Genomic DNA, 10,062 nt, shown 5'->3' with positions numbered 1-10,062 from the left:
AAATTAACAAAACTTACCAGGTGACTGGCCTATATGTTTTTGGAATCTCAGTAAAAAGAATTTTGGTTTTGATAACCATTTAATGACGAAAGACCAAGACAATTTTTTGTAGTCTCGGTAGTTTTAAGGCCGACGAAGTATCGTTATTTATTTTGTCGTCACCTTCTATGTAATCTGGACTGTCAGCACGGTTCAAAAGTAGCCTAGAGCCATAGGTATACAGACAGATCAAATAATTCATTTACAAACTTTAGGTATGGATTCCTTACATCAAAAGAAGCGAAAAAGAATTAAATTTTTAATATATGGTCTAAGACTTATAGAGCAGGGGCTAGATATAATTCAGTGTGCAAAAATCGAGAATCGCATTTCGTCAATTGATTCCTGTTCAGAAAATCTTGTAGATTAATATTCCGGATGTTGTCAGAAACCTTTTTGGTCTAATTTTTGTATATCTCTACCTCCAGAGAAACAGTAAAATGTCAATTTATAGTACCAAATAATGCTTCCGATGGTTTTTTGGGTATTTTTACCTCAAAAAGGCTATTTGTGATTCTTTCCTTAAGTTCACCGTTTTTGAGTTATTAACAGTTTAGTGTTTGGAAAACTCCAGAATGGTTATTTTCAAAGCTGAAAATAAAAACAAATAAATTAAATTTTTATAATAAAATATAAATTAAATATAAAGACTTTATATTTCCGACATATATAATTTGATTAGTCTCAGAAATGAACAGGAAAATAAAACAAATTGTACAGCTGTAATTAACAAAATCGAAGTAACTTGAACCTTCAGGATTATTTATGACCAAATCTCCAAAAAAGTAAAGAAGGAAGAGCTTCCAAATTTACCACTCAAAATAACGCAGTCAAAATTAATATTATGGCTTTAAAAATCATACCCTGAAAGATTATTGTTTCACTGATTAAGAATTTAAGAATGCTTTAAGCCTTCAAAATACAAAGGTAGGGGCTCCAACACCTCGTAATCCTCCAAAATAGGAAATTTTACAAGTTTTTAACTTTTTAACAATTAAAAAAATTTTTAACAATTGAAAATTGAGGCTTTATAATCAAACAATCTATAATTGCTTTTCAGAACTTTATATAAAAGATGTTCTAAGATGATTTTTATATTTTGAAAAGCTCAATAGTTTAATTTATTTCTCTCAATTTTCAGCTTTGAAAATCACCTTTCTGGAGTTTTTGCGATTATTAAAATATTAATAACTCAAAAACGGTGAACTTTAGGAAAAAATCACAATTTTTTGACGTTAAATTACCCAAAAAACTATATTTTTGCTACGAAACATTAGCACTGTGTCTGTCGAAAATGATCTTTTTATTTATAAGTCTAAGAGCTTATAAACAAAAAGACTGAAAAATACACAAAAAAGTATATTTTATTACCAAGGTTTAAAAAAGTGTTTCAAGCAAAAATGTTGCCTTTTAATAAGAACAACTTTCTAATTCAGTCTCTTATTTGTTGGGTTTAAAGCAAATGTCAATTTAAAATAAAACCTTATGTAGTGTTAAAAAATAATTTTAATTTGACCCAGAGTTCATAATTTATTACAGTTATCTCCAAGTTAAAAATAGAACTTATTTTGTTAGTTTATAAAATAAAAAAATATTGCAATAAATAAATTTTCAAAACAGATTTTAATGCATCATGTAGTGGCGCACGATTGTGCTAAATTGGTCAAGCTAATTATGATGATGATAAGAGTATCATGTCTGCTTTCCGCAGACGTTGATCAGCCTATCTCTCTTAATTGCTATGTCTCTAGTCATATGAACTACCTCACTAGCGTTTAAGTTAGTTAATTCTAAGCCGTATAAATAGCTTAGACGTTTTATCCCTCTTCTCTTTTTTCCTTCAAACTTTCCCGTCAGACATATCATCTCGAATCCGTTTTCTACTTATTTGACCTAAGATCGATAATTGCCTACGAAGAATATGATTTAATAGTTCCTTTTTAACTTTCGCCTTTTTTAGTACTTTTTCATTTTTCACATAATCATTCCACTTTATTTTAAATTCAATAGATTTTTTTTAGTTTTTAATCATAGTTCAGCTTTTACTACCGTTTGTCAAAGTTGACCACACACATGTTTTCAACACTAACTGTTTTGTTTGCATTTTAATATTTTTGTTGAACAAGATTTTCTTTAGTTGGTTGAAATTAACTTTGGCTCTTGTAGTTCGTCTCTTAATTTCGTTATTGAATCTTATCGCCATTCGATATCAGGACACCTAGATAGATAGAATTTAAAGGGAGTATTCAGGTTAGGTTAGGTTATACCGGAAGTCCACGAAGGACACACTTAGGCTATAGAGCCCATTGTGATGCCATATATGTGTTTTACCACCTTTCCGCTGATAATTACATTTATCAGCACCTCAATTTCAGAGGCTAAGTACACCTCCTTCATGCATATAACCTGCCCTACACCAGTCCATCACAACTATTAATTAAATTAATTTTGTTGTGACGGCGGTAATCGAACCCGCTACCCTAAGAATACCGCGGACGGAATTGGTTACGTCTTAACCAACTGAGCTAATAGGGCGACCTAAGGGGATATTTATTATCAATTAAAATATTACAAGGCTGTGTTGTCACCTTTGCTATTGATATAAGCATTCCATGGTTTTCTTTGGATTCAAAATCATATATACTGCTTTGCTTCATTCATTTAGCTTATTTATTAATGCCTGAAGTTTAGGTTCACTATCAGCTATTAAAATATTATCATCTGCATATCTCAGATTAGTGACGTTTTTTCCACCTACTTGTATCCCTTCAAGGCTATTCAGCTCACTAAATATAATTCCCGTATACATGTTAAAAAGCAAAGGTGACAGTATGCATCCCTGTCTTACACATTTTTTTATAGGTATTTCTTTTGATGAATTATTTCCTGCATTTGTTACCGCAGTTTGTTTCCAGTACATATTGACAATTAACGTAATATTCTTTGAATCTATGTCCATTTTTTCCAACATTTCTATTAATTTTCTGTGATTCACTACATCAAATGCCTTTGAATAATCCAGAAAGCATTATATATGTTCTTCTGTACCTCTAAACCTCTGTTCATTATTCTTTCTCATGAGAATAGCGCATTTCTAGTTCCCATTCCTTTTCTGAATCCAACTTGTCAATTATAGACAATCCTAGTAAGTCAATTATAGACGATAATTTAATTTTGTTTCTCTCCAACAGTATTCTGGTTAATATTTTCAAAAAATTGTTTATAAGGTTAATCGTTCTATAATTTTCACATTTATTAGCATTTATTTTTTTATGTATCGCTATTATTGTCGATTTTAGAAAATCGTTAGGTAAGTTTCCGGTGATATACATGTCATTCAGTAAATCTTCATCGCGAATTTTAAGCAATTCAGCGGATATATTATTGGGACCCGGAGACTTGAACTTTTTCAACCTAATAGATATATTAAAACCCATGTTGCCAATTGGAAAAGTACTCCGATAACCCGCACCACTTTTATTTAGGGTGATGATTGTACAAAACTTCAGACGAAAGTTCGATTTAGAAATTTTTATACGTAGGTAATTATAACAATTATAGTTATAATAATAACAATTATAGTTGCTTATCTTAAGTCTTAAGCAGAACAAATTTTGGAATGCGATAATTCAAAATAAGACGATATAGCTAAATTACCTCAGCGTAAAGTTGTTTCGCTTGTAAAATAGATGTTCCTAAAGTTTGAATTTTGAAAATATTTAAAATGGAATTAAATATGCTAAAATTTGATTTTATTATCGGACAAAAAACCTATACCAAAATCATAATCTAAAAACTCTATTAATCATTGGTAATAATTTCAATATGAAAAATTGAATTAAGAAAACTTTTGTTCAATTTTAACAGATATTGTTTAGATTTAAAATATCGTTAATGTGATACCTCAGCAACATAATTTTGTCCATAATATCGTTTAAATTCACCTAAGCGCATTTCAGAGTCGTTGGGTTAGTTATTTGGAAATGGATGCTTAAGAGTCAAGGTAAATCAGCTACCATACTAGATATGTATATAATTTTATTAAGAAATGCAAACAGAAAATTATTTTCATCAGTAAATTTTTGAAAAATAGGTCCATTCCATCTAAAATATCGTTAATGTGATACCCCGGCAACATAATTTTGTCCATGTTTAAATCCACCTAAGCGCATTTCAGAGTCGTGGGGTTAGTTATTTGGAAATGGGTGCTTAAGAGCCAAAGTAAATCAGCTACCATACTAGATATGTGTATAAAAACTATAATAGAAAATTTTGCAATTTTTTTCCGACTTTTATTAAGAAATGCAAACAGCAAATTCATTTCATCAGTAAATTTTTTTGAAAAATAGGTCCATTCCAAAAATTTTTATGCCTACTGATTCTGATGATAAAGCATAAAATTAATTTTAATTAAATAATAAATTTAATGTAAGGTATAATATAAATAAAAGGGTAGATTAATAATCAAATTTTTTGGTATAACATTTTCACATTAGTTATTTTATTGGATTATTAAGTCATTATGTACATCATCTTCGATTCTACCAAATTAGAGAAATATTAATTCATTATTCTCATTGTAAGCACTCTTCAAATTAAATGTAGCATAACTTCGACACATTTGTGAAAAACTATTAAATTCCCTTCATTGTGAACATCAGCGTCTTAAAGTTTCATTTTATTTTCAAACCAGTTATGTAATTAAATATCGAAGATATTATAATCATTGCCTTAAGCTCAACTTCTTAAGTGGAAAATAATTTAATCTAATAATAACTTTATGGTCATGAAATGAGATATGAAACATGAAATTCTAAAATTTTTCTAAATAATTAAATAGAACAAAAATGTTAATACCTTTACTTGAGTTATTTTATCGAGGCTAACTTTTTGAACTTTAAAGTGTGTTTTCAAACCAAATAGTACAAGTTAATTGATTCGAATTGATATTTTTGCTAAATATAAGTTATTTTAAATCAGAATTAAAAGGTCGAACTACTGTGTGCTTTAAAAATGTACTTTGTTTTTTTTTTTCTTTTAAATGTTGGCCTCGACAACGCGGATCCAGCTCTCAAAAAAGGTGATGGGTATCATTTTCAATTTACGGTATCGAAATACCTTAAAGAGTTGAAATGAAAATAATAAAAATTTGTAATATTTATTATCAATTAATCATCTATTTATATATCTTTTGTGAAAAATCCATATCGATTCTCTGTACGGCTTATGAGAAATGTACCTGTTTTTTGTGCCACCCTTGAAATTGTGCCACTTGCCATTGTTCATTATCATTCAAAATTTCAAAGACATGAATTATATGAAAAGACTTTTCAATCTTGAATAACTCGAAAGTTATGATCGTTTCGGATAAAACGAAACTCGAAAGTTATGATCGTTTCGGATAAAACGAAACTCGAAAGTTATGATCGATTCAGATAAAACGAAAAGAACAGTTTTTGCTAAAAATTAATTTCTCTGTCAATGTGGAAAATTTTCAAAAGTAAACTAAATTGATCATTTTGTATTTTTAATTTTTGGTCGAAGAACCAAAACGACACTTTGAAATGTTCACGAAATTACAGCAAAATAGTGAGTTGGCATTTTCGATCAGACGGTTGGGGGTTCGACTTCATTAATTATCTTTCTTAATTTTAAAAATAGGAAAGCTTAAATTTTATAATTAGCAAAGTGGCAAAAATTAAAGTTTACAACAATTTATCATCAAACCGTTTTTTCGTTAAGTTTAACCGCCTTTTTCGTTTTATTTACAGAGAAATTAATGTTCTAAGATAAAAAATTATAAATATTTTAGAACCCTCTGATTTTAGAACGTTTTCTCTGTTATTAGTAAACTTATCGAAAAAATGACGTTATAGAAAATTATAGTAAACTTTATTTTCTATAACTTTATTTATTATAAAAGTTAAGTTTTTCTTTTCAATGAACAATTTATCATAAATTTCAGGTTATAATATGATTCGCTTATTATTTATATCACCTTATACCTTATAATTATATTATATTTATAGTTTTTAATAGGAAAATACGAAGGTTGAAAAGATTAAAAGTAAGTAAGTATCTAGATTAAGTAAGAATTAATTAAGTATATAGATTAAATTAATTTCCCTAATTATTTATTATTAGAAATCTTATTTTCATATGGAAGTAAATCGCTAAAATTATTATTGCAAATTTTGTACATCCCATTGGTTTTTTATTTTCTATAATTTAGAGGTTATAATATCCGATATTTGGCAAGTGATTATTAATCTGTTAATAGCTTTAATGTAATCATGTATCTATACTTCGTGGTAACCATGAAGGTTATAAAGAAGGAGAACGATAGCAATAGAAAATATTGTCCCCAATATTTTGAAAAATAAGTGAGGCGCTGGGATCGCTAAGTTGTATCATTAAATGCGGGCTGTAGAGCGCTAATATACTACTTACCGACGACAGCGCGGCTGGTGGCTGAAAATGAACTATAAATTCTACAAATTTTCAGGGACAGGTGCGCTAATGCTTTAGTACATAGCGATGGTTCTCCTTCTTTATAACCTTCATGGTGATAACCAATAACAAGTTGTTTAATCAATCGCAGTGCATATAACCATTAGCGGTCACTGTAACTTTCTGATTAAGTAAATTACAACATCCTTTGACAAATAGGGAATATTCATGAAATTTAAATTTGGTTCTAATATTTTTCTTCCTTAACTTTAATGACTGGACATTTCAACTAAACCATTATTTTTGTATTTAATATCTTTTTAATTACTTAAAATTAATTAATAAAAGTACAAATTTAGTGAGGGCATTTAAAAATTTCTAAAACGTAAATTCAAATCTTTATACGGACGTGACATCATAGTACTGGCTTGTCAAATTTGTTGACATACTGTTTGATATTAATTACTTACATTTTATATGGTATTTCATTAAATTATACTATTCTACTGTTTTTTACTAGTAAACTTAATGATAACGAGTGTAAATTCTGTGTTGTAAATTCATTTTTTTAAAGTGTAAATTATACATTGAACTGTCACCAATTGACAGATCACGTACTTATACGTCATCAACAGAGACCGCCAAAAAACTGCGTTTAAATATCTCAAAATTATAATGTATTTTAAATATTTTTTTATACTTAAATACAGCATTTTTAAGCAGTATTTATATTTTTTACTTTGTTATAACGGTGTAAACAATGAATTAAGAATATAAAAAAAATACATGAATATTCCCTATTACAGAAACATTTATTTTGAATGCTTTGCTTAAGATAATTATTCCCATTTGACAAATATTGAGTATGAAATATCGAATTTTCTGTTCTATAAATCAAAATAAATATTAAACTTGTAAAAATTGCAATAAGATTATGAATTACCTGTTTAAAATTAATTGTTTTGAACAAAACTTATTTGCTATTTAAAATTTTCTTTATGTCTTAAAAGTTTCGAACCGGAGTATATTTTTAGCCCCGCGGATCTAATAATCCGAATGGAAGTTGGAAATTAGTTCCATACATCATCATTTACAATAAGTAAATATACCTGCGTTCATGACGACATACTTCTTCTTATTTTTGGGGAGTTGTGTAAAAATTTGCGCTATCAGAAAAACAAATATACCTACCAGAATTAATTGCTATGTATGTGTTAACTTTCTCCATTCCCGATTTTGTTGCTGAAACCGTTTTGTTGGCAACAAAAATTTTTTTAAAGATTTAGATAGGTAACTTATTATACATACCTATAAATAATGTTGCCTATGTTGGCATAGAATATAATGCATACAAAAATATAACAGGTGTGTTTTTATACCATGTATATATGAAATATACATAGTATATTAAGTTGAGTCCCAAGTTTGTAACGCTTAAAAATAATGATGCTAGGAGAAAAATTTGGTTATAGGTGTTCATAAAATCACCTAATTAGTCCATTTCCGGTTGTCCGTCCGTCTGTGGACACGATAACTCAAAAACGAAAAAAGATATCGAGCTGAAATTGTTACAGCGAACTCAGGACGTAAAAAGTGAGGTCGAGTTCGTAAATGACCATCATAGGTCAATTGGGTCTTGGGTCCGTAGGACCCATCTTGTAAACTGTTAGAGATAGAACAAAAGTTTAAATGTAAAAAATGTCCCTATCAAAAATTAAACAACTTTTGTTTGAAACATTTTTTCGTAAACATCACTGTTTACCCGTGAGGGCGCCAATTAGGCGGAAATTTTATAATATGTACTATACTTGATTGTCAGTTATGTATGTATCACATGTATGCATGGTATTTCAACAATTAACTCAGTCAATTGTTTGTTTTCACTTGTTTAATTTTGTATTGATCGTAAATGTTTTAGCGGATTCTTAGAGAACATAAACTGCAACTAATTCTCATATATTCAGTTTTTGGATTTGGGCCATAGTCATTACGATTAGAAGGAGGCTGGCGTAACGTTAAACTAGTCCCCCTTCGCCTTTAATCGTAGATTCCTGCTAAACGGGTTGAACAACAAAATCGGGAATAGAGCAACTAATTAGCACATAAATAGCACTAAATATTTTCGGGAGAGCCGATTTGGTTTGCGATGGTGAGGAGGCTAAGTTGACATGGGTTATTATATATTTCATTTCATACACGTGGTACATTTTCCTGCTAATATGTATGCTATTGTAGTGACATTGAGAGTTTTAAGTAAGTCCTCTTGTTTATGGGTAGGGTTTGTAAGGAGGGAAAATAGAGGGTTTATAAAATATGGGATGGTTTATATCGCTTAAAGCGAGAAGGAAAGACGCAAAATCTGTATAAATAAAGAAGAACTCAGAAAATTTTAATTCGAGATGCGCTGTTCTAGATTTGTATACACCCTTGTAATTACCGACAAAGAAAAGGCAGAAAAACTTAAACAATCTCTATCACCAGACTTACAAGATAAAGAAGTTAAATAAGGTTTAATATTATGTGAATAAATTTTCCCTATCTTCATATCGATTATATACTCGTCTATGAAATTCAAATAATGAAAATTGCGATTATTTAAATATTACTTTGAAGTTGTATTTATTATTTTGGAGATTTTAAGAGGTTATTACGGTACACTCTTAACCGCTATGGAAATTTTGTTCTTAATGAAGTAAAGCAATAGAATCTGTAAAAATTTCCAATTGAATACCAGCACATTCAAAAATATGTTCAGCGTACAAAACCTGTCATAAGTTTTATCCCGAAAATGGATACACTATTGATAATTTTTAAGTGATGGAATCTTTTACAGAAACCTTTTACATCTTAATAAAAATAATAATATACAGAAGAAGAGTAGGTATAGCAAATTGGCCCCTAGTACCTAGATCAAGGATTCCTTAGTGCCCTCCTTAAGAACAATCTGTTATCCAAAGTCGAGACGTATCCGGGTAAGAGATAATATTTTAAGCAGATGAAGCAATGTGAATCGGTCGAGACCCGACGCCACGCAGGAAGTTTACAGCTTCTCCGCCGTAATTTGTCACAGGATTAAGAGGAACTTTTTAAACCTGACGATCCGCAGATTTATGCAGATGCAAATAACATGTATAGAAGTTTTATCGTAACTTATACAGGCCTTACAACTCTACAAAGGAGATCATCAGAGATCCTCATGTTATGAAGGTGGGAGACAAATCAACATGTCCTGTCAAGAGTCCCACCACCCTTCTTACCTGTGCTCTAGTGAGTTTCAGACGAGCACAGTTGAATGGTCTAGCTGTGGTTATAAACAGTTTGTCTATACGCATGCCCTGCGGAAAGTCCTACTAATCAAGTAAGGGTTATCGCAGCCATTCTTTGATACGCTTTACAAAATGTTTACGTCTTACGTCTCCCAAAATGTTTATTATTACAAAAAATCCTTGCGATACTCATTTAAAAAATCTAAACACTATCAATTTAAAATGTATTTATTTAGTTTATAATTTTTATAAAATATTTTATTTAAGGTACAAGTAATAATATTAATAAATGTATTTTATACTGTGC

General features: G+C 29.5%; 1 pseudogene; it reads left to right on the top strand.

Annotated features, from left to right (window-relative positions):
* The first annotated feature begins 729 nt into the window (after positions 1-729).
* LOC123305242 lies at positions 730-9,005 on the top strand (annotated as a pseudogene).
* The last annotated feature ends 1,057 nt before the right edge of the window (positions 9,006-10,062 follow it).

Source organism: Chrysoperla carnea, chromosome 1, assembly GCF_905475395.1.
Source record: "Chrysoperla carnea chromosome 1, inChrCarn1.1, whole genome shotgun sequence".
In the NCBI taxonomy this organism is placed as follows: domain Eukaryota; kingdom Metazoa; phylum Arthropoda; class Insecta; order Neuroptera; family Chrysopidae; genus Chrysoperla; species Chrysoperla carnea.
Note: the sequence above shows the minus strand (reverse complement) of the source record. Positions and strands in the feature narration are given on the sequence as shown.